This window comes from Anolis sagrei, chromosome 2 (assembly GCF_037176765.1).
Source record: "Anolis sagrei isolate rAnoSag1 chromosome 2, rAnoSag1.mat, whole genome shotgun sequence".
NCBI lineage: Eukaryota > Metazoa > Chordata > Lepidosauria > Squamata > Dactyloidae > Anolis > Anolis sagrei.
This window is the reverse complement of record NC_090022.1, coordinates 81,230,058-81,255,888: the sequence shown is the minus strand read 5'-3', so window position 1 is coordinate 81,255,888 and position 25,831 is coordinate 81,230,058. Positions and strand designations below refer to the sequence as shown.

General features: G+C 38.4%; 1 protein-coding gene across 3 annotated transcripts in view; it reads left to right on the top strand.

The window, feature by feature from the left end:
* The window catches only part of SGCD (sarcoglycan delta), a 630,158-nt gene that overhangs the window by 89,573 nt on the left and 514,754 nt on the right, over nt 1-25,831 (top strand). For all 3 annotated transcript variants that reach the window (XM_060765538.2, XM_060765537.2, XM_067463658.1), the window contains one exon: nt 20,790-20,845. The gene's annotated coding sequence lies outside the window, so the exon portion shown is untranslated. The remainder of the gene's footprint in view (nt 1-20,789; nt 20,846-25,831) is intronic.

Here is a 25,831-nt window from a genome sequence, read left to right as displayed (position 1 = left end):
AAACTGATAAACCATGTCTTTGAACTGCCAGGGGCAAACATAGGTAAAGGTAAAGGTAGTCCCCTGACATTAAGTCCAGTCATGTCTTACGCTGGGGTGTGGTGCTCATCTCCATTTCTAAGTCGAAGAGCCAGCGTTGTCTGTAGACATGTGGCCGGCATGACTGCATGGAGCGCCGTTACCTTCCCGCCTATTGATCTACTCACATTTGCATGTTTTCAAACTGCTAGGTTGGCAGAAGCTAGGGCTGACAGCGGAAGCTCACGCCGCTCCCCAGAATCGAACCTGCAACCTTTCAATCAACAAGCTCAGCAGCTCAGTGCTTTAACCCACTGCACCACCGGGGGCAAACATAGTACTACACAAAAACGTTTACTTGGCCAGCAAAGTTTTCAAATGTTACTTTGAAGTTGAAATTGTAGTTGCAATTGCCCAAAACATATACTCTCCCTTGAAACATCTTAGTTTAAAATATGCAGTCAGAGACAAAAAATAAAGTCTTCTTTTAAAAATTAACATATCTTGTTTACTCACAAACCTCTTGTATTAATTCACTATACAAGCACATTTCTTATTAAGGTTCAGTTATAGAGAAAATGTAGTTTCTCTGTGTTGATAACACAGGGTATCATTCTTAATCAATAGTCCATAGTCCAACATCTTTAAGTATACATCTTATGAAAGTCCAAACTATATAATTGTACTCACTGCTTTTCAAAGCAAACATATTGTAAACTGTTCCTGTATAAGTCCAAAAGGAATCTCCTTTCATTGAAGACCAAAGGCAAACTGCATCCACCTCCACTGAGGTCTAAAGCGAACTGCTAACATTGAAGTCCAAAAGCATATGGATAATAGAATGGAGTCTTGAGTCTGAACATTCTCGGTACAATCACAGGACTGTAACCCCACCCCCACCAAAGAGGTACAGTCAAACTGGAAAATTAATATATACACATACGATACAGGTGAGCAAATATATACATTAACAGACAAATAGTGAAGGCTTGGAAGGTTGCTATTTCCAACATTGAAGGCACACAATGGCAATAATCCTAATTAACTTGACTCTTAAGCCAACAGTAGGCCCACATTTCCCATTGAAAGATTATGTTTACACTGGTTAAAATTGTTCTTTGTTTTACATATTGTTCTTTCATGGTTTTTTTACACTACAAAAATACATATGCAGTGTGCATAGGAATGTATTCATGTGTTTTTTCAAGCTATAGTATGCCCCCCCCCCCCAAAAAAAAACAACAGGCTGAGGGACTGTGAACTGGCCCTTGGCTTAAAATCTTTGGACACCTCTGCAATATAATATCACCAGTCTTTAAAATGGTATGAAAGTGAGAACATTGTTCTTGAAGTGATTGGTGTATTCATCACAGTATACTTTTCACAATTATAAACATAATCTGTAACATAATATAGCCTTATTTAAACCCTCATTGATAGTGCTTTGTATTGAACATTTTGTGTCATGCAAACTGTAACAAGAGTTATTTGACTTGAGTTCCCTATTGATCTTTAAAAAAAAATATTATGAAAGCATTGAGGTGCAACAATTAACATGGCTAGTTGAACATCTAATAGTGCAGGTTTTTTTATTTTTGTAGTAATTTCTAAAACTGAGTGTGTGGAAATCATATATAGTGACTTTAATTTTCACATGATTAGACAAAAACCTTTTGTAGCTCTGTGATGTGACTTATTTTTTACTAAATAAAATGAAATTCCTCCCCCTCCCCTCACATTATTGGCTAGTAATTATGCACTTATCATCCCTTTTCTTTGATAGTGCATACTATCAAATAATGATCAAAATTTTATTGCTGCTCAAAACTAGAATAGAATTCTGTCAAATCAATTGTCTATGTGTGTTAAATCTTTTAAGCCAATAACTGATTGAATTGATCTATTCTAGTTGGAATTAACCAACAGGATTGCAATGAAATAGTGTGACATATCTGAGATAAGAAGTGCCAAATCTTATGAGAATACAGTTGGTTTAGCACAGGGGTCCTCAAACTAAGGCCCGGGGGCCCAATGTGGCCCTCCAAGGTCATTTTCCCGGCCCTCGCTCAGGGTCAACCTAAGTCTGAAACGACTTGAAAGCACAACGACAACAACAATCCTATCTCAGCAGCCAAAAGTAGGCCCACACTTCCCATTGAAATACTAATAATTTTATTGTTTTTAAGTGTTTTTGCACTACAAATAAGATATGTGCAGTGTGCATAGGAATTCATTCATGTTTTTTCAAATTATAATCCGGCCCTCCAACAGTTTGAGGGATTGTGACCTGGCCCTCTATTTAAAAAGTTTGAGAACCCCCGGTTTAGCATATTTTGTGGTGAAAGGATAACTTTAATCTTTTGCTCTCCTTTTGCTGTTGTGACAGTCCCCTTTCCCTTTTGTGTTGGTATTATGCATTGAAATCTGTCTCCATTGGCACCACAGGGATCTCTTTTGAACTTAGTAGCAGGGCCATAGGTTTGTATGTATGAGAGAGAAGAGGGTTTTTGTGGAACCTCAGGATGTGAAAAAAGTGAAGTCAAACATTGTTTTGAACACACACACATACACACATACCCTTCCTGTATATTTGCTAGTAATGCTTTTGATGATAAACAACTATTTTTCAAGGCTAGCCATAGCCTATAGCAGGGTTTCTTAAACTATTTCCACTTGTGACCCTTTTCTGTCACACAATTTCTTATGTACATGTATAGGTACAAAAAACCCAAAACATTTATTGATAATAAATCAGCATTTGTAAGGTTTTCTTTAGAAAGATTGATCTCCCTTTTTGTAGAGCACAACTGAAGTATTTTCTGCAGAGTCCACTGTAAACTCTGCATGTTGTTGCTGAGGTGTTCCTCAGCAAGCGAGAGTCCAAAAGTGGCAGGCTAAAACCCAGAACCTCAACCCATGACTGATACCAGATGAGAGACTCTCTCCTGGGCACACAGAAGACTGGGCAACTTGGAAGGTGCTGAACAGACTGTTCTCTAGCACCACAAGTTGCAGAGTCAATCTTCATAAATGGGGTTACAAAATAGAGTCCATGACATGTGAGTGTGGAGAAGAGCAACCCTCAGATCACTTACTACGTTGCAGCCTGAGCCGTGCTGCATGCACAATGGAGGACCTTCTTACAGCGTCACCAGAGGCACTCCAAGTAGCCAGCTTCTGGTCAAAGGACATTTAGTATAATGCCAAGTTTTTAACCTTGTTTGTGTTTTTAAACACTTTACAACAGTACCCTCAATTCACTTCTGACATAATAAATAAAGAAATAAACATGTTGTTGCTAAAAGCTCATACTTGTATAATTGCCAAATTGTTCATAACCCTAACATTGAGCTAAGGGAACCCCATTTTGGGTCAATGCCCACAGTTTAAGAAACAGTAGTCTATAAGAAGCAGTAGTCATCCTCAACCTCTGAGGATGCCTACCACAGATGTGGGTGAAATGTCAGGAGAGAATGGTTCTTGAATATGGCCATACAGCCTGGAAAACTCACAGCAACCCAGTGATTCCGGCCATGAAAGCCTTCGACAACGCAGTAGTCAATAGCACATCTTAGGAGCCTATTTGCCCCCTACTTTGAAGGATTGTTACATCTATTTTTAATTTTGCCAAATTAATGCATATTGAAACAAATAATTCCTCATTTTTTCAACTGCTCTCTTCCCTCCCTCCTCATCTCCCTTTTTTTCCTCTTTCTCCTCACAGAGACAGCGAAGAAGGGATATCAGCTATGCTATAGGAAGACTTTTCTGCTCCACTTATAAAATGTGCTCATATGGCAATTCTTCTTTTTCTATGAAATCAGTATACTCTTTTTCTCTTCATTATTCTTCAAATATTTTCTATTCCAGGGAAGGAAGTTGTGGTTTCTGCACAATTCTATCCCTCTGGGACCTGCTTTTTTGTGTTTCTAGGTGATGGGCTTTCTTTCTTCTATATTTCATGGGACTGGTGTCTACCTGTTCGGTTGTGCTGAATGACTGTAAAATGGGATCAGTGGATGAACTTTCTTTTCTATAATGTTTTATTTTGCTGTTTTTGCCAGCATATTTTGAACCTGATTGCACTTTCAACAATTCTGTCTCTTCCATATCCGTTCATCTGCTTGTGGTCATCCTGAGGCAAGAGTAGGAACATGCCAATCAAATATTTTTTTATTGCAGTAGCTTCAGGTTTAATAGACATTTTATTTTTAATCACTGTAGTCCCCACTTTATGCATTATTTCACTATTTAAATATTCTTTTAGATGTGTATTAATAGTAAAGCAAACAAGTAAAGGATTAAGTAGGGTCTAGATTTTTTTCCAAAAGGGAAAGGGAACAGACAGTACTTAACAAATTACAGACAGCTGGCACATACTTTAGAAAAAGAAGACAAGTTATTAGAGATTACTGTGGGAATGGAAATTAGATTATTGTTATAGAGAGAGATCCAGCTAATGGACTGCATGTTCCTAAGTTAATTTTAATACCTGCAGCATGCAGCAGTTCTAAGAAGCCATGAGCACCAGCAGGAGCATAATGGTTAATCTTCAGTAAGTAGTAGCTAGCAAGCAAAATATGTGCAATAAATATTAATGAACTGATTCTGCACATTTTAAACCAAATCTTTCCAGTATTCAGCACCTTGGCAGGAAGGCTGCACTTTATCTGGGCCCAGAGATTCATGATGGCCTTGTCCCTGATGCCAATCACTTACTACAGATGGGGAAACATTGCCCTTGTGTAATTAAGCTAGGTGTTGAAGAGAGAGAAAAAGCTATACTGATTTATTGACAAAGCTTGATGAATCACATATAAAGAAGGGAATATACTAGTCCTGCTACTTTTATCAATAGTTTCACCATAAAACGTTTCAGAAACCCAACCCTAGATGTTCAAACACACAAGGAAAACTCTCTTAGACAGATTTAAGGAAGCAGTTGAACTGAATACAGATGAAGAAAGGTTAGTACTCTTCCCTGTCACTTGTTGAGTCAAAACACCTCCCAATAAATAAAATAAAGAGTAGAGTAAGATTAGAGAGAAAATGAGAAAGTGAGAGAGAGACATTTGTGCTTCCATATATGGCATAAGGACTGCTAGCTCTGGGCTGTGCATACACAATAAGGAGGGACAGCTATGGGGATATGTGATTGTACACCACATAATAAGATATATGACATAGATAAGATATATCACACCATATAGATGCATAAGATACTGACATGTGTTTTAGTCTAGAAATAGAAATAGTTGAAATATTTAAAAATTCAACAAGAACAAGCTTGTGTGATAAACTAGCGGAAAAAGGAGAAAAGAAAACAAGACATTAATTTAATTAATTTAATTAGCAATAATTGTGGATACTGTAAAATTCTGTCTGCTATATCTCTTATTTCTATTACATTTATATTTCAATTAATTTTGGAATCCTACATCAAAACCTTATCTTTCTTACCCTGCAAATATTCAATTAATAATTGCTAATCCTTCACAAAATGTTTCAAATATATTAATTTTATTAAAAAACTAAACCTATCAAGAGGTTTTATCAACCAGTCCTCTTGCTCTAACATTCCAGTTTTGAATGATATTACTCTTCCAGTTATGTACAAACAGCAACTGTAGTTTTCATAGTTTACTCTTAGGTTTTATTATTGTCTGTATTTTTTGGTTTCTTCTTTATTGTTTTATATTTTATTTTTAAATAGCTGTAAATTATTAATAAACAATATTTTCAAAAATGGCTTCTTCAATATTGCTAAACCCTGACATGAAGAATCACAGATGGAAGAGATTCTTTGTAGGTCAAATATGAAATAATACATGTGTATCCCACGTGAAAAATAAGATTTGTGTGCAGAAAATAGCACTTTCTGTACAGAACATGCCATTTTCTGCTAGCAAAACTTGCACACAACCCTTTCCAGAAAGGACTCCACCAAATTAGAGAATCTGCACTGTCAGATTCTGTCTGGGAGAGGACTACAAACGGGAGGCTCAGGACCAGGCCCTGAGATCTGGCAACCTTATTTAAATTAATTCTTTGCAGTGCATGGGTGTGGGAGGGTGATCCATTTATTTTGTTCTTGTCTCTAATCCAGAATTAGTATAAGAGAATAAAAACCAACATAACTGAACAAGCTTTTTAAAGTTAGGAGAGAAAAAATGTTTGGGAGAGATAGTTCATGATTTCTCAAACAAAAAGACTATAAAACAAAGATTCCAATGTGAACTGATCTGTTCTTATGTATTTGTAGCCACACTGGCCCAATAGAATTAAAAGAAATAAATAAACAAAAATAAAATATTCACCAGATAATCTCATTAATTAAGAGGACTAAACAAATTTCTTCAAAAGAATCATTTCCTTTGGGTTGGGATGTTAGGCTAAACAAACAACAAAAGCTTTAGCATGGCATTCTATAAAGAAAATAAAAGGTAATTAACTTTTACAATTAATGTGACCCTATGTCTTGGATGATTCTGGACTACTCCTTGCTCTACTGATTAAATAACTTTAGCCTGCTATCCTGACTTCATTTTCTTAATGGGTCTATTGAGGGAGGGATACAGGTGGAAGAAGTAGTGGGAAAACACAGAAGGACACCAGACCCAGTAAAAATGTGATGAGGAAGTTACATGATAAATACCTTGTTCTAGTACACTAGGTTTATAGATGATGTGATGCACAGAATGAACTGCTCTAATAGCCAGTCTCTTCCTGGGCTAAATTCCTAATTCTAGTTTTCACCTGCGAAAGTCCTGTATGAACTCAGCACAGCCTCCTTCTATATGATCCTGCTTAGCTATTAAAAGCTGCCTCAGAGGTTTTTCTACACTTTCTCTTCAGTATAATATGAAGCCATTGGGGACAGGCCTGTAGCCGGGGGGGGGGGGGGGGGGTGTTAGGGGTTCAACCCCCCCCCCCCATTTTTCAGGTTAAAAAAACCTGGTTTAATCATTAATTTTAACTGGTTAACCAAATCCCCATGCTAAGTCTATGAGACGGAAAAAAATTAGGAGTCCCTCCAGAACTGCAAGCACTATCTCAAGCAAATATTGACAATTTATTCACACTGTCATTACTTCCAGCAATAGCCAATGTAACGAAGCAACCAAGTTGGGGGGGGGGGTGTTGAATGCTCTCATTAAGGAGGCCAGACTTGGTGGAGGTGGTTGACAGGGGTGGAGCTGCAGGCTATTGAAGGTTGCTCTGCCCCCTGCTGTGCTCTTTGCTTCAGCGTGACCCTACCCCCCCCAAATTTTCAAACCCCCCCCCCCCAAATTTTCAACCCTCTCCGAAATTTTTTTCTGGCTACGGCCCTGATTGGGGACATAGAAATATGATTTTCTAAATTGTGTTATTCTAACTGTAGAATTCTTTCCTTAGGGAGCCTTATATTGCCAGGTCTAACTATTGTTTGGAATGAGGTTAATATACCTTCCCATCATATGTGTATCATGTTTATTTTATTTATTTATTTCGAACATTTTTACCCTGCCCTTTTCAACTCCTAGGGAGACTCAGGGCGGCTTACAATTGGCAACAATTCAATGCCACTTCATAAAATACAAATAGCAAAAATAACAATTAAAACCATGAACATTAAAATAAAAATTAAACAGTATACTTATGATCCATTTAGCTATTGCCAGTCTGATGGCTATTTATCTAGCCATATATTAATGATTACTCCGCTTCACTTATCCAAATCCAAGCCATAGTCAAATATTATCCATTATCCTTTAACCTGATGGCCCAAAGGCCTGGTCCCACAACCACGATTTTAACTTCTTTCTGAAGGTGAGGAGGGATAACGATGATCTAATTTGCCTAGGAAGCGTATTCCACAGGCAGAACCACCTCACAACCTCTGAGGATGTTTGCCATAGATGCAGTTGAAATATCAGGAGAGAATGCTTCTAGAACACGGCAATCTAGCCCAAAAAACCTACAACAACCCAGGGATTCCAGCCATGAAAGCCTTCAACAATACATTGACCCTGGCTTTTACTCTGTTTATACTACTAATATCATTTTTATATTACTTTGCTGATTGAATATTTGTCAATATTATTTCTGGCTTTTTGCTGGGCTGCATTATATGTTGCCATTGGTAGTTGCCTTGAACTGTTAACAAGAGGGGAAAGTTATAAATATTGTAAAATAAATAAATGAATAAATGCATGAAATGACTATGCTTGCATGAAATTATTCAGCTATCCATTTAAAAGCATGTAAGTCAAATCATTGTTCAAGTTCAGCAAGCTCCAAAATACTTTCACATTTGTTGGAAGACCTCTTTGTCAGTGTTATAGTATAAATGTGTATTGATGTGATGCCCTTAGTATATTTGCAAAAATGTCACTCTGGCAACTATATAAAAACGTGTTTTTAAAAGTCACCTAAACTGACTCCCATAAAAAATGTCTTCAACTTTACTAAGTGACATGTTTTTCTTTCTGTAAACATGTGCTTATATCAAGGTTAGAGGAGAGAGAGAGAGTATAGGACAAGTAACCATAGGCTATGTAGCTACTGAACTACTTTCATTGTTCCAAATATATTTTCAGGCTTTCTGTTTTGTTAGGCTAAAACAGTGTGGTAATCTTTTTTCTGCAATACAGTCTGAAAAAGGGTATGATCTGGATGGTGACCTTGCTCAAGCTAGAGAGATTCAGTTTTGTTACTGCCTCAATTGGTGATTGTGTAAGCTTCATTGAATGCTATTGCAGAAGAAAGGCATTTTATAGTAAAAGAAAATAAATGAATATTTGGGTCTCAAAATAAGTCATTTATGTGACTTAATGGAAATAACTGAAAGTATGTTTCATTATATGGAATAGGACTAGCATGCAACCTTTCTTTAAATCCTTCTTGTTCAGGGATTGATTTTGGAAAATTTCTTAAAACTTCCATGACTTTCAAACCAGCTTCTCTCTATCCTTCTTATTGTTGTGTGATTTCAAGCCATTTCTGAGTTATAGTGATCCTAAGGCAATCCTACTATGAGGTTTTTTGGGGCTGAACAAGGACTGAAAAGGATGTAGTTGTGGGGGTCTACTACAGACCTCCAAGCCAGACAAAAGAACTGGATGAAGCCTTACTTGACCAGATAGCCAAACATGCAGAAAGAAGAGATATAGTCGTAATTGGGGATTTCAACTACTCTGATATTTATTTGTTGGAAAACACACTTTTCCAAGAGTACAAAATCCAACAAATTCATCACTTGCCTTGCAGACAATTTTATTGGCCAGAATGTAGAAGAGGCAAAAAGGAGATCAGCTATTCTGGATCTGAACCTAACCAATACTGAAGATCTGGTCAATGAAATTGAAGTGGTGGGATCCTTAGTTAGGAGTGACCATGTGCTCCTGGAGTTTGTGATACAAAGGAAGGGTGAAATTAAGAGAAGTCAAACATGCATTCTAGACTTTAGGAGTGCTGACTTAAGGATATTTAAGGAAATACTAAAAGAGAAGGGAGTCAATGATGGATGGGAGTTTCTTAAAAGTGAGATAATGAAGGCATAGTTGCGAACAGTGCCATCAAAGAGAAAAATAGAAGTGTAAAACAACCATAATGGATGCCCACAGAACTTTTAACCGAGCTACAATTTAAAAGAGACATAGACAAGAAATGGAAAAGTGGGGGGGGGGGTCATCTAAGAGGAATTCAAACAAATAATCAACATATGTAGGGGAAAAGTTCATAAGTCTAAGATGCAAAATGAGTTTGAGCTTGCCAACAACAATAAAAAAGGTCCTTTGGTTATGTCAGTAGGAAAAGGAAGAAAAAGGAAATGGTATGGCCTCTGTGTGGAGAAGGTAGTAAAATCTTCAATACCTTCTTTGTCTCAGTCTTCTCCCAAAATGGGATTTTTAGTCTGAGCAATATGGAGCGAATGAGGTAATAATGGAAATACAAGCCGAAATAAGTAAAGAAATAGTCCAGGAATACCTGGCTACTCTAAATGAATTCAAGTCTCCAAGGCCAGATTAACTACAGCCAAGAGTATTGACATAACTAGCAGAAGTCATTTCAGAACCACTAGCAAGAAAAATGAAGGGAACAAAATCAACCTCGGTACATGGCATTCATCGACCTTGCAAAGGCATTCAACACAGTGAATCACAGTGCTCTCTGGACCATCCTCCAAAAAATTGGGTGCCCAAACAAGTTTGTGAACATCCTGCGGCTCCTTCATGATGACATGATGGCAACAATCCTGGACAACAGTGGCTCCCAGAGTGACCCATTTAAGGTGGAATCAGGTGTCAAACAGGGATGTGTTATTTGCCCAACCTTATTTTCCATCTTCATCGCTATGATATTTCATCTTGTTGACAGGAAGCTTCCCACCGGAGTGGAAATCATCTATTGGACAGATGGCAAGCTATTCAACCTCAGCAGACTGAGATGCAGATGCTGTTGTAACCAAGGTTACAACAGCATCTGTTATAGAACTGCAGTATGCTGATGACAACATCATCTGTGTGCGTTCAGAAGAAGACCTGTAAGCCACTCTTATCACCTTTGCAGATTAATAACTGGGGTGACTTACAGGGAGCGGTCAACCCCCCTGTTTAAGGAGCTCCACTGGCTGCCGTTTATTTTCCAGTTCCAATTCAAGGTGCAGGTTATCACCTATAAAGCCCTAAACGGTTTGAGACCCGCCTACCTTTGTGACCGTATCTCCCTCCATGTACCATCTCGGGCCCTCTGATCTTCTGGGGAGGCCCTGCTCTCACCACTGCCAGTGTCACAAGCTCACCTTGTAAGCACAAGGGAGAGAGCTTTTTCCTCAGTGGCTCCCCGACTCTGGAATTCACTACCTGGAGAAATTAGGAAAGCCCCTAATCTAGAAACTTTTTAAAAGAACCTCAAAACCTGGCTCTTGTGTTGCGCCCTTGGTGAATAGGTATTCAATCCCACATTATCCCTAATGTGCAATGTTCTGTCACTGGAGTATACGTTTCCCCACTCGTGGGAAAGCTTGATTCCACATCTCCCACTATAATGAGACCTCCTCCACAAATAATTTGTTTCTCTTTTATCTCACCCGAGCTTTTAACCAGTTTGCAGCATTTTTCCGAATGAAGCAGAGAGTGTTTGAGGACCAGGACATCCGTAGGGATACCAAGGTGTTTGTTTATAAAGCTATCGTCCCCTCAACTCTGCTATACACCTGTGAGACATGGACAGTCTACAGACGTCACATGCAGCTCCTGGAACGATTCCATCAGCGCTGCCTCTGGAAAATCCTGCAAATTTCCTGGGAAGACAAGCGGACAAATGTCAGCATGCTGGAAGAAGCAAAAACCACCAGCATTGAAGCAATGGTCCTCCGCCATAAACTCGGCTGGACTAGCTACTCCGAACTCAAGAATGGAAAACGGAATGTTGGAGGACAGGAAAAGATATTTAAAGATGGGCTCAAAGCCAACCTTAAAAACTGTGGCATAGGCACTGAGAACTGGGAAACCCTGGCCCTTGAGCACTCCAGGTGGTGGTCAGCTGTGACCAGCAGTGCTGCAAAATTTGAAGAGGCATGAATGGAGGGAAAAAGAGAGAAACATGCCAAGAGGAAGGCTCGTCAAGCCAACCCCGATCGGGACCACCTCCCGCCTGGAAACCAATGCCCTCACTGTGGGAGAAGATGCAGATCAAGAATAGGGCTCCACAGCCACCTACGAATCCACTCCAGGTTACCACTCTTGGAGGACCATCATCCTCAGACTATGAAGGATCACCTAACTAATCTTTGGAAATTATTGGAGAACAGAAGTCTCAACAGACTGGAGGAGGGCAAATATTGTCCCTATCTTCAAGAAGGGGAAAAAAGAGGACTTTATCAAAAACAAGTCATGCCACACTAATCTGATCTCTTTTTTCGATAGAGTTATAAGTTGGGTAGATGCGGGGAATGCCGTGGATGTAGCGTACCTGGATTTCAGTAAGGCCTTTGACAAGGTCCCTCATGACCTTCTGGCAAACAAACTAGTCCAATGTGGGCTAGGCAAAACTATGGTTAGGTGGAACTGTAATTGGTTAAATGGGCGAACCCAGAGGGTGCTCACCAATGCTTCCTCTTCATCCTGGAAAGAAGTGACAAGTTCAACATCTTTATTAATGACTTAGATGAAGGGTTAGAAGGCATGATCATTAAGTTTGCAGACGACACCAAATTGGGAGGGATAGCCAATATTCCAGAGGACAGGAGCAGGATTCAAAACGATCTTGACAGATTAGAGACAAAATAAAGTTCAACAGGGACAAATGCAAGATACTCCACTTTGGCAGGAAAAACAAAATGCAAAGATACAGAATGGGGGAAGCCTGGCTCGAGAGCAGTATGTGTGAAAAAGATCTTGGAGTCCTCATGGACAATGAGTTAAACATGAGCCAACAATGTGATGTGGCGGCAAAAAAAGCCAACAGGATTTTGGCCTGCATCAATAGGAACATAGTGTCTAGATATAGGGAAGTAACGCAACCCCTCTATTCTGCCTTGGTTAGACCACATCTGGAATATTGTGTCCAATTCTGGGCACCACAGTTGAAGAGAGATGTTGACAAGCTGGAATGTGTCCAGAGGAGGGTGACTAAAATGATCAAGGGTATGGAGAACAAGCCCTATGAGGAGCGGCTTAAGGAGCTGGGCATGTTTAGCCTGAAGAAGAGAAGGCTGAGAGGAGATATGATAGCCATGTATAAATATGTGAGAGGAAGTCACAGGGAGGAGGGAGCAAGCTTGTTTTCTGCTTCCCTGGAGACTAGGACGCGGAACAATGGCTTCAAACTACAAGAAAGGAGATTCCATCTGAACATTAGGAAGAACTTCCTGACTGTGAGAGCCGTTCAGCAGTGGAACTCTCTGCCCCGGAGTGTGGTGGAGGCTCCTCCTTTGGAGGTTTATAAATAGAGGCTGGATAGCCATTTGTCGGGGGTGCTTTGAATGCAATATTCCTGCTTCTTGGCAGGGGGTTGGACTGGATGGCCCATGAGGTCTCTTCCAATTCTATGATTCTATGATTCTATGATTCAAACAATTACTGTCCAGTCAGCTTAACATCAATACCAGGAAAGATTCTGGAGCAGATCATTAAGGAGGCAGTCTGCAATCATTTAGAAAGGAATGCTGTGATTATTTAAAATCAACATGGATTTCTCAAAAACAAGTCATGCCAGACTAATCTTATCTCTTTTTTCAATAGTTACAAGCTTGATAGATGCAGGAAATGCTGTGGATGTTACATATCTTGATTTCTGTAAGAGTTTCAACAAGGTCCCCCGTGACCTTCTTGCAAGCAAACTAGTCAAATGTGGGCTAGACAATGCTACTATTAAGTGGATCTGTAATTACACTTAGGCAGAAAAAATGAAATGCAAAGACAGAATGGGTGATGACTGGCTCGACAACAGTCCATGTGAGAAGTATTTTGGAGTCTTCATGAACAACAATGTGAACATGAGCCAACAGTGTGATGTAGGAGCTAAAAACATTAATATGATTTTGGGCATCATTGAAAGGAGTATAGTATCCTGATCGGGTGATGTTGTGTTGCCTCTCTATTCTGCTTTAGTTAGACCTCACCTGGAATACTGTATCCAATTCTGGGCACCACACCTATATGTGGACAACACTCAACTCTACGACTTGTTTATACCTTATGCCAAGGAAGCTGTCCTAACCTTGAACTAGTGTGTGCCATCAGTAATGGATTAGATGAGAGCAAACAAATTGAAACTTAATCCTGACAAGACAGAGGTACTCCTGGTCAGTTGGAAGGGAGATCAGAGAGTAGGAATCCAGCTTGTACTGGATGGGGCCATAGTCCCCCTGAAGACACAGATCTGCCGTTTGGGGGTCCTCCTGGGCTCTGCACTGAACCTGGAGATCCAGATATCTGTCATGACCAGGAGGGCCTTTGCATAATTAAAACTTATGCACCAACTACACCCATTTCTTGAGAACCCAGATCTGGCCACGGTGACCCATGCCTTAGTTACATCTCATCTGGATTACTGGGGCTGCCTTGAAGAGTGCTTTGAAACTTCAGCTGGTTCAAAGAGCTGCAGCTAGGTTGCTCACTGGGGCTGGCTACAGGGAGCAGACAACCCCCCTGTTGCAGTAGCTCCACTGGCTGCCAATCTGTTTATGGGCACAATTCAAAGTGCTGGTTATGGCCTTTAAAGCCCTAGACAGTTCAGGTCCAGCCCTTTTCCCATTAATTTTTGGTTCCAAATTTTATTGGATCGTTTTCAATCATTGTTTTTATAAATTTTACTTATTAATCCTTTACCGACTTCATCTGTACCATTCTGTTTAATTGTATTATTAATTCTTTGAATGTTGCTAATTGTCTGCATTTACCATGTTGTTTTATCCAATCTTATTCCATGAATCCAATTTTAGTACATTATGTTTAAATATTTCTGTTATATCTTTTTTTCTAGATACTTTATTTATCCAATCTTTTAGTTTTATTACTCCAGCTCTTTCCATGTTCTTTGTGAGTCATGCCTTAAGGTTCTCTGGAAAATTTTCTAAATCCATAACTCTAGTTAGTGGTGATATTCCAGAGCTAAGTTTTTTGTGTGTGTCAGGAGCAATTTGAGAAACTGCAAGTCACTTCTGAGTTGAGAGAATTGGTTGTCTGCAAGGATGTTGCCCAGGGGATGCCTAGATGTTTGATGTTTTACCATCCATGTGGGAGGCTTCTCTCGTTTCCCCGTATGGGGAGCTGGAGCTGACAGAGAGAGCTCAACCTGCTCTCCCTGGATTTGAACCTCTGACCTGTCTGTCCTGCTGTGTATTTCTCTTTCTCGTGCACACTTAAAATGCTGTGTAAGGTGGGATGAAAAATGTGTCCCTTAATCCTGTTTTGTATCATCTAAGCTTCCCTGCCCTGCCCCAAGGAGAAAAAGTGCCATCTGCTAATATTTGGTGCTATAAAATGCATATTATTTTAATAAATCTAGTTCCTATTCACTTTAGGTGTACATATTTTCTGTATTTTAACTTTAAAAACTACCAAATAGAACCCCAAAACAAGTAAGAAAATAATAGATTGTTTGCTTGTGTGTGTGTGTTTTACAAAGAACGTGATTTCTTGTATGGGAAACATTATTTACACAGAAAGCAATATTTTTCATATGGGAAACTTGAAGAGGAAGTCCCACTCTACTAACTAAAAAATTCCATGTTTTGTGTGTAGTTGATTAATCTGTTTGAGGTGATACTGAAAATAACTTGAAGCCCTAGAGGACTTTCCAGGTTTTCTTCATAATACATTCTGGTGTTCTTTTATCTAGAATTGTGGACATATTGTTGTGCTTTGTCATCCAAGTGCAATTTCAATGGGTTGCAGCTATAAAAAGGTTATCCTGCAACTCCGAAACACTCTTCCAACAGGAATTTATTATCTTAGAATACTGCCTGAAGTGATCAGACACAGACGGGCAAATGAAGAGGGAGATAAAAATAAGCTTATATAAAACTTTATTTATATACTTTCCTATCTCCCCAAAGGGACTCAGGATTTCTCCTGCGGGAGAAGAATTAAAATTCAGTGGCATTTGTAGAGGTAAAGGGAACAGATAGGCAGTAGTACTATAGTGCCACAATATCAGTTGGTTATGAGACATATGGATTTTTGCAAGGGTATCACAAAGTTAGGTATCTAGTGGCTTAAATTCAGTAAGCTACTGAAAATTAGCCCCCTGGTGGCATAGTGGGTTAAACCACTGAGCTGCTGAACTTGCTGACCGAAAGGTTGGCGGTTCAAATCCAGGCAGTGTTAGGTCCAGCTTCTACCAACCTAATAGTTCAAAAACGTGCAAATGTGGTAGATCAATAGATGCTGCATCTGCGGAAAGGTAATGATACTCCATGCAGTCATGCTGGCTACATGACCTTGGAGGTGTCTACTGACAATGCCAGCTCTTCAGCATAGAAATGGAGATAAGTACCACCCCCCAGAGTCAGACATGACTATTCTTAATGTCAAGGGAAGCCTTTGACTTACTGAAAATGTCACTTTAAGTGGAAATGAATTTATAGTGCTGATCAACTGTTTTGCTCTCTAAGTCCTAAATTATGCTATTCGTAAATCAAACATCTCAAGGAGCTCTAAGTTAACACCCATCCTATGTTTTGCTACAGAGAAGGAATTAGATACTTCAGAGTTAGCTGCTGCTCATTAGCACAACAGCATCAGCTTTAAGGTGTTGATTTCTCCTAAATTAGCAGAGCACAGGCTGTCTGTCCTGACACTACTGTCTTGATGTGGCCAACACAAAATCGATAGAGTTCACATGGCAGCAATGTCAGCTTGCTGAAATGCACACAATCTCTGTTTGCAGATACGAAAAAAGAATGTTATCTTGATTTGGCAAGCCTGTACAAAAGTAATTATTTTGGCAGTTTGCATGTGTTACTTTAATTAGTATTAACAACACAATTGAAAAAGGGGTGGAATACAGTTATAGAGAAGATGGGCCAGCAGAGGATACTCAAGGCAGTTAGTGTTTGATGTAAAAGTGCAGGAGTGTTTGAAAGAAGAAGAAGAGAGCTTTTTCTAAAGAACCAGAGAACATCCTGTATCACATGTGGACATAGATTTCTAAAAATGATTTTAAAGAAGTAATTTAAAATGTCTTGCAGACAGATTATGCCTTACAGATACTGAAGACATTTTATGTTTCACATACTCAATTAATCAGCTGGCATCTGACAAACCTGCAGTGTTAAACTGCATCCCTCTTGAGCCTGATGTTTGGAATGATTCTACTAAATCAAAAGGATGTAGGATACAGAATGTGACCTCTGAACCAATAGTTTTCCCTTGAACTCATCTCCACAGGACCAAATCTACATGATTTTTTTTCAGCGAGACATTTTTGAGCGAGACATTATTATTATTAATAATAATAATAATAATAATATATTTATACCTTGCTTTATCTCCTCAAAGGGAACTCAAAGCGGCTTGACATAAAAGCATTACACTACAATTTAAAATACACAAATATACAAATATTAAAACAGAATTAAACACAATCAGCACTAAAAAAGTCACAGTTAAAATCCATCTAAAACATATCCAAAGTGAAAAACCACAGTATTCCCTGACTAGATCTTGAACTCCTTCATCTTTAAAAGCCTGACTGTTTCTGTCAATACTGCATTGTTTTAGCTGTATATGCATTTGGATGTGAATCCAGATGCTCATCCTATTGATACCACTGTGTTATAGACAATCTTAATTGTGAGCTGATCATTCCTGATCCAAACTGTGGCACAGGAATAATAAGGTTGTTGCTGCATATCTATCTGGTAAGGCAAGAATGGAGAAGAAAACTTAAGACAAGGGAGAAAATCTTCCTCTTAGCTCTGAAAATTTTCTTCTCTGTTTTTTAAAAAAAATCTTTTTTGCAGCAGCAGCATATTTGATTCACCGCTCAGTTAATGTGTATGCAGATTTCTGCCCACAAAATTTCCAAACTTTCATTTAAGTAAAATCTAGAATTTTTAAAAAGCACTTAAGAATCCAAAGGTGAAAGTAAATAAATCTGTCTCCTTCATGGCAACATTCAGTTTATGATTAGTACATCACAGCTTTGGCTAGCCAAGTGCTGCTAATTTAAGATCTGGTTCCATTCACTGCTGAGCTCACACACCTCCTGTCAAGCTGCCCTAAAGTATTTCTGGAAGTCGGAGCTAAAAAGGCATAAGTACAAACAGCTGATGCACAATTATCAAAAGCTGGATATTTACCAAGAAAATCACAACATCTACCTGCCATTGCAAACAGGAATATTTTTTATTTCAGTGTTTCTTGCAGTAACATATACAGGTGGTTTCAAACATCTGACTTACAAACAACTAATAGTTAAGAACAGGTGTGAAGCAACAGGAAGTGAGAGAAATCTACCCCTAGAAAGGGAAATTCACTCTTGAAAGAGTAATCATGGGGGAAAGGAGTCTCCATTGAAGCTTTGTCACCAATCCTTGTTTCCACAAAAAGGCAAATTTTTCAAAATCCAATTATCACATTAACAGAATGTGAGATAAAATCTTCTGAACATGGGCACAGACAGCAAAACAAACTTCACAGGGTGTTAACCTTTCCCTATGCTATCCAAAGCATTTTCTCTCCCCCCCCCTCTCTCTCCCTCCCTCCCTCTCCCTCTCCCTTTCTCTCTCTCACACACACACATTTAGCTGGAGTTACACTTACAAATTCAACTCAAGAACAAACTTACAGAAGCTAGCTTGTTCATAATTTGGTGACTGTCATGTAGTGACAATTGTGTTCTACTATGGTTTAAGAAGTTTTCTGTAGCTCAGGAAATGAGAGATCTGGTTGCACTTTCTATTCTAGAGAGAGCAGTTTTTGTTGCTACTAATGATCACCTAGCTTCAAAGAAAACAAGTAGAACTGCAAAAGTGGGTGTTGTTTTATAGCTTTTCTTTCCATTCTCATTCTTTGCTTGGCCAGTAAGGCAATGGGAGCCACAACACCAAACTAGTGAGTAGATATTGCAATGGGAAAGTATTGCAACCTAAATAAAATAGTTACTCCCAGCAAAACCAGTTAAAAATGATCTAAATGCCCACTTTTTTCAGAGTTGGTAGATCTTTTCTAGTATTACGTATAGATTAGAGTTTAATGAAGTTACATTTCTAGAAAAGGCTAGTGAGCTCTGTGGCCATTCAGTGGTAGTGATTGTGATAGGAAAAGTAAGGTTGTAGATCAAAATGCTTCCATCAACTTGGATGGAGTGTCCCCCTCACTTTCTGACACTTGCTACTAAAAGATCTGTTATCCCTGTTTCCTTGTAATGACTCAGTAACTTTGACATTATGTAGATTGAAGCTTTTTGGTGTGTGAGCTTAATATTGTGTATGCACTGTCAAATGCACATCTCATATACTAAAAAGTGCTTACATTTTAAGTCTAGCTGCACTGAAAATCTAGATGACAAAAAGGAATGCTAGTAAAATTAAAATTTGACACTTGGGAAGATATTTATGCACAGCTTTTGAATAAAAGTGGCTAAATATAAATCATTAGCTTGTTTCTCCAAAAGCTGCTTGGAAATTTCTTTCACTCCTGTCAGTCAGCATACAGTTATTGTGGGTTCACTGAAGAATCTGTTCAATTAGGTTTCCTTGTATAATCTCTAGATGAGCTTCATCTACAGAATACAGATTATTGCCTGCAACAAAATATGGCACAATTAGCTGTCTTCTTTTTGGATCTTTAAGTGGCTGACAGTGGTGGTATGAAGCTTTAATGGAAAAGCTAATTATAATGGAGTTTTTTGTCTATGTTTATTAGCGTTGATGTTATGGCAAGGGTAGTCAGAAGCTGGTTACATTTGATTGGTCATCATGTTACCATGGATATGTAGCTTTCGCAGTAGAAATGTATCCATTTTAGAGTGGCTAGCAAGAAAAAGGGCAGAGCTAGAAAAAAAACAGGGGACACTTTAAAAAAGTAGTTGAGTCTCTAGTCAGGAGCTAGAAGGAAGAAGATTGGTATTTAAGTTTGTAGCTTCCATCGTTATACTGAAGTAAAGAAAAAAAACTAATGTAAGTCTAAATTCTCAGTTAGGTAAAACTGAGAGACAGAGATTCCTTTGGGAGGCTGAGGAGAAATATATTTTGAAGGAGAAGAAAGTGGCTTAACAGAGTAGAAACAAAGTTAAATTGTTTTGAAAGTTATGAAGTAACAATTTTTGTGTATTCAAAGTAGTGAAAGACAGTTGCAATAATATCCAAGTGGAACTGAAGCAGGCCCGTAGCCAGGATTTTGATTTTTTTTTTGGGGGGGGGGGGCTGAGTCTGAGTGAAGGAGGGTCTACCCTAGCAAACCTTTTATATTGTTACCCCAATACCCCCATGCATATGGGATATATTGAGCATGGTGATCAGATCATGATATGAATAAACATAAAGTTTAAATAATGCACCAGTAAAGCCTTCTCGTGGACCACCATGAGAATTTGGGGGGGGGGGCTGAGGCCCCTCAAACACCCCCCCCCCCCCGGCTACATGCCTGAACTGAAGTAAAGTACTTTGTAACAGATAAGCTTATGTGCAAAAGAATTCATAAATAAACATTTCTTTGTTTCAACATATATATTAAAATCTTGTGTCAAGTGACAGAACTAAAGTTACATGGCTGGAAATCAGTTGGAGATTACAGTGATGTAACCTGTGAGAAGTTGGAAGCTACATATTGATTCCAGGTTTGATTACACATTGAAGAAATATACACAGACATCTAAAAAATGCATCCTGTAACAAACACATATAAAGAAAGGTGACACAGAGACAGAGATAGTGTGTTTCAGATGTGAACTGTAAGTCACTGAGTTTGTGAGGTTCGATTCCTCACTCTCCTCATATCGTCTCATTGCCTCACGTGCACATAATATATGTTCTTTGTAGGCAGAGGTGGGATATCCAAGGTATTGGTATACAGCCCCTTGGGAATGCCCGCCCTGTCCAGTTACATAAGCTTTAGGAAGGACTGATCAAATGTAGGTTCTGTTACTTCAGATTGCTATATTACATGACCTAGATCAAATTTAGGGTTTTACAAAATACATCCAATGTTGCTCTTTTACCCATGATTTTTATACCACCCTTATTCCAATAAATTCACAGAGCAATGTCCAATGAAGCAAAAACACTGAACAGGCTTGGTTGTAACTAATGTAGTAATTATTTTTCTTTTCTTTTTTAGAGAGATGCCTTCCATCTAAGTTGAGATATCTGCAAAACTGGATGGCAATGTTTCAGGTACATGAAATGTTCAGATCTTGGCCATGTGCTTTTTACCTCTTCACAACTACAGCATGAGAGTTCATCTACTGATGAATCTAATAGATGCTTCTTCCTCAAAAAAAAGAATGTTTTGAAGAAATTATAAGGTTTTTTTAAAAAAAAATAGTTCAAGTTTTTCATCTTCGTCATGTACAATATTTCCTTCCTATTACAATATTTTCTTCCTTCCTTCTAGCATGCTAGTTATTTTAAATATAAATTCCATGTTCCAGTCTTGTGAAAAAGGAAGAGAATTCTCGGGCAAGGTACAGGAATTTTTTCAAAATAAAAATACAATTAGTGCCCGAATTATTTTTATTGGAAATGCCAAATAAACAAATAAAATCATTAAACTACTAAGCTACGTGATAGTTGGAGCATGGATGCTATCTATACAACACTTGATGAAATTGGACTTTCCAACAACAGAAGAATTAATTGTAAAAGCTTTTAGAATAGTGGTAACAAATAAACTGGCAATGACAAATAAAGAACTGCCCCTCTTAATTTTTTTCAAAGAAGGAAGCATTTCTAAATTCTGTAAAAAAAAAAAAAGAAGAAGAAGGAAAGGTTTTATAAAAGGCTTCATAATCTAATTTGTCAGAATCTTGCTTTTAGAACAGCCTTGTTTGTTGTGCAAACAGATTTCAGCAGATTTTCAAGTGCACAAAATCAAGGGAAATAAATAACCTATCTTAAAATGAATTTTTTGCATTTGTTACAAAATGTACTACAGTGATACCTTGAGTTAAGAGTTTCATTCATTCCATGACTGAGCTATTAACTCATATCACCCCTATCTCACAGTGATTTTTCCCATTGAAATGCACTTAAATCTTATTAATCTGTTCTGCCTCTCTGGACCCCCCATTTTTGTTACATGTCTTTAAATAAAAATGTACTTTATAAATAACAAATGATGTATAAATGCACACTCACATAGAACAATACAAAAGAAAGATCAGCTTTAATATGGTAGAAGCACAAAATTGTGGCAAGGAAGCACATTTGAGGCAACAAAATGTGTGTTAGCCAGTGTAACAGCAAAGCAAAACCTGCACATTCACATGGAACAATACAAAAAGAAAAATCAACCTTAAAATGGTAGATGCACAAATCTGTGGCAAGGAAGCACAAAGCAAAGAGGCAGATGAATCATTTTCTTCATATTGTAATCATTCTAGCTTCCCTCCCTCTCTTGCTCTCTCTTCCTCTCTCTTCCTCTTTCTCTTCATGAAGCCAAACGTACCAGGAATAAAACCCACACAAAATCAAACAATCCAAGGTTCCTCAAAGCAGACAGGAGCAAAGCAGACAGTAATCTCCCAAAGCAGACAATAGCACAAGGCATGGAGGCCGCTCCTTGAAACCCTAAGGCTACACACTCTCATCCTAGTGCTCCCTTTGGCACTTGCTCTTAACCCACACTGCTGCTCATATGTCAAAGTGAAACCCGGGCCAAGCAATGGCTCTTAACTCAACACTCTTAAGTTGGGGCACTTTTAAGTCAAGGTTACACTGCATCTGAAAATCTGGTCATCATGAGAACTTCATATATACCAGTAGCTGCCTTTAATATTTGTGTGGGTGAGGGACAAAGAATTAAAAAAAATTAAAAATTAAAATCACAACCCATTTTCTGTCTGAAAATAATTTTTGGGACATTTTTAGATTCTCCAGTGCAATTCTATGGTCAACCTCCATTGGATGAGTCCTCCTGGGGAGATAGGGTGAAATATAAATCAAGTCTTATTATTATTAGTCTTATTATTGACTACAGAATTATGCTGAAAGACCTAAAAATGCATAGAGAAGTATTTTCTCTAGGTATTTGTAGGTCTCTATCACAATTCTATGTTCTACTTCTGTTAGAAGCCAATGATAGAATCATGCTTGAGAATATAAAATGGCATAGAAAGAATAAACATTTTCAGTCATGTTTTGGGCAGCAGCAGAGGTGGTGGCAAATACAGCAATTAAACAGTAATTAAATCCACAAATCCTTAATCAGCAAATGTGGATAGATAACTGTAACTAATCATATCTGCTAAATGTTAGATATCATGTTGGATTTAATGGAGAGGACTGGAAGATACTGACACAAGCACTTTTATGATAGTTAAACCTCATGCTCAGTCTCTTACTTGGTGGTACTAATTGCGCTAGTTGGTTGTTTAATTTGGAAACCATCTCTCCAATTCAGAAATGTGGCAGAATAGCAATAGTAGATCATCAATGCATTTGGACTTCAATTGTGCTATTTTTCATATTGGCTTTCTCATGCTTGAAAATACAATAGTGCCAATTATACTACTGATTGCTTCTAGTCCTCCTCCAACAGCGTGGTTTGGAGGGTTTTTTAAAGTAACAAAAACAAAAACAGACTGCTGTAATTGCATAAATGATGCTATTATAGAACCCACTTTCTGTCCAGATTGGGTGTATTTATTTCATGTCTAAAGCATTGCACACATAGGTATAAAACGAATAAAAATAAGAAGGAGCACAAGTAACTAAATAATTTTTGACCAAAACCACGCAACAGCAACCACATTGTCTGTATTTGTCTGTGTTCATGAGGCAGGGCATTCCGGTCAAGCATACAGATGCGGAGTTGTTTGTTCTGCTCCACAGTCGCACAAGGTGAAGGATTCTTCTAGGTAGTATCATTTTGCCAGGTTGTCTTTTGATCTGCCCACTCCACTTCTCATTCTGCTCAGTGATTTCCAAGTTGCCCATTCTTGGTTTGCTCCTGTAGGCAGACCGTCGTGGGGACCATCCAATTGGAATTTCCTGGTTTAGCTGCCCAGAGGGATGCTCTTGCTGTTGCTGGGGGAACATTAAGAGGAGTGATGGTTCTCATTAAGCTTTTTCTTGATTTGAGTCTACTAGGAGAAGGCTGATAGCCATGCAATGAATTGCTTTCACAGTGTTCAACCTTATTTCTCTCACCTCATCAACTTCCTATCACACACTGGGGGTGGGGTGGGGGGGCAATGCCAGCTAGTCTGTAGTCTATCAACAGTTGTAGGTTTGAGACATCCTATGATTATTCTGCATGTTTCATTCAGTGCTATGTTCACCTGGTTTGCATGGATAGACTTGTGCCAAACAGGGCAGGCATACCCAGCAGTTGAGTAAGACAAAGCAAGGGCTGACAATCTTAATTTTGGGTCTGCACGCATGTGCTGCCAGTAAGTTTCTGCAGGATGTTATTGTGTGCAGCTACTTTGTGTTTGGTGTCCAGATTGGGTGGATGTTACTTTCACCATTATTCTATACCCCCCCCCCCCGCCATCAACAATAGCTTCTTTTCCTGCTTTTTGTACATTGTTTTAAATATTTCGTGTATTAAATCTTTATGTAAACTTTTCCTGGCATGCATGCACATTCTTTCTCCACATTAATTCTTAGCAAGATTATAGTGGAATTTTGCTATTATGTTACTTTCCCTTAATAAAACATAATTTACAATAATGTAAAAACAATATGCCTGAGGATGGAAAAATATGTACAAGTTCTTTTAGAAACTCTTGGAAGTCTTAGTATCCTTATAGGGGTCCTCACCTCAGATAATTCCATGTAATGTGGCCAATGTGAACCTTCTATTCTTTAACCCAACAAATTTGAAGACTTTTATGATACTGAAATTGCCAAGAGCAAGGACCTTTCCTGATCTCCATCTCTGCCATAATACATAAGGAATTTCCACTTGTGTAACACCTACTGTAAGAACCGTTCCAGTGACCTAAAGAATAAAGACATTTAGGAAGATTTATGCAATGTCAGTCTATATTCCTTAAGTCTATACTCAATGCAGACACCTTGTCTGGTTACAAGTTTTGAAATGCATAATCTTTTTGGAGGTGAAAGTGTATAAAACAAAAATCTTTATTTACAGAAGTTGAACATATGAAATCAGAAAAAAATCTCATGCTAACAAAGTCTTATGCAAATACTAAATACCACACACACCCTCTCTCACACACATCTCATGCTGACAAAGAGCAACCATATTAAACCCCAAACAATACTTTCTTCTCTCCTTCCAGTCTGAGTCTTAACACAAACCTTTGCCTAACCGAACCCTTCTCAAACTGAACTCCCAGCTATCATTTATAGTCTTATGCAAATCTCCTAAAACCTACCACACACCCGCATTCACTTCAATATTGAATTCTCTCTTCCTCCCAATAGCTCCTTACATTATACATGCTTGAATATACAATTAATAAACCAAAGGACTTTTCAAGATGCAAACCCATGACATCACCATCCTCCTAGTTCAATCTCTAGAGGTAGTTGGTGTTTCTGTGATAAAGATTCACAGGGAATTCCTAAACAGAGAGCAACACCCCCATTGTACATACTATATTCACAATATTTCAACCAAGTGGAAGGAAGCATTCATATTCAATAATAATAAACTATAGAGGGAAGGAGCCCATTAACAAATTATTTCAAGCAGAGAAATAATCAATTTCCATATGACTGTACAGTATGGTACAGCAGTGAGAGGGACCCATAGTATCATGTGATAAGCTTCAGGCAAAGATGAAATTAATGCAGTGTGGTTTTAATGTAGGTGTCTAATTTGCACTAATGCAGTGGAGTTTTACTTACCATCTGGGATATTGGAAAGCTGTTGTCACCTGGATTAGGCAATACTAACATTTTAATCCTATTTATGCCTAATCAGAAGAAAGTACTCTTTAATTCAATGAGACACACTCCAAGGTCAGTGCGTGTGTAGAATTATCTGTCTGTATGGCAGTGATCTCTGCAAAACTGCCTGAATCAATTGCAGCCCCCTTTTTTCAGTTTCAAGTGCCTAACACACAAAAGCCCTTGCCCTATCTTGCAACACACACCTGGAGATACAACCCAAGACCACAAAAGATGCCTGACAATACCAAACCCTACATATATAATATGTAACCCCCCTCTCTCTATATATATATA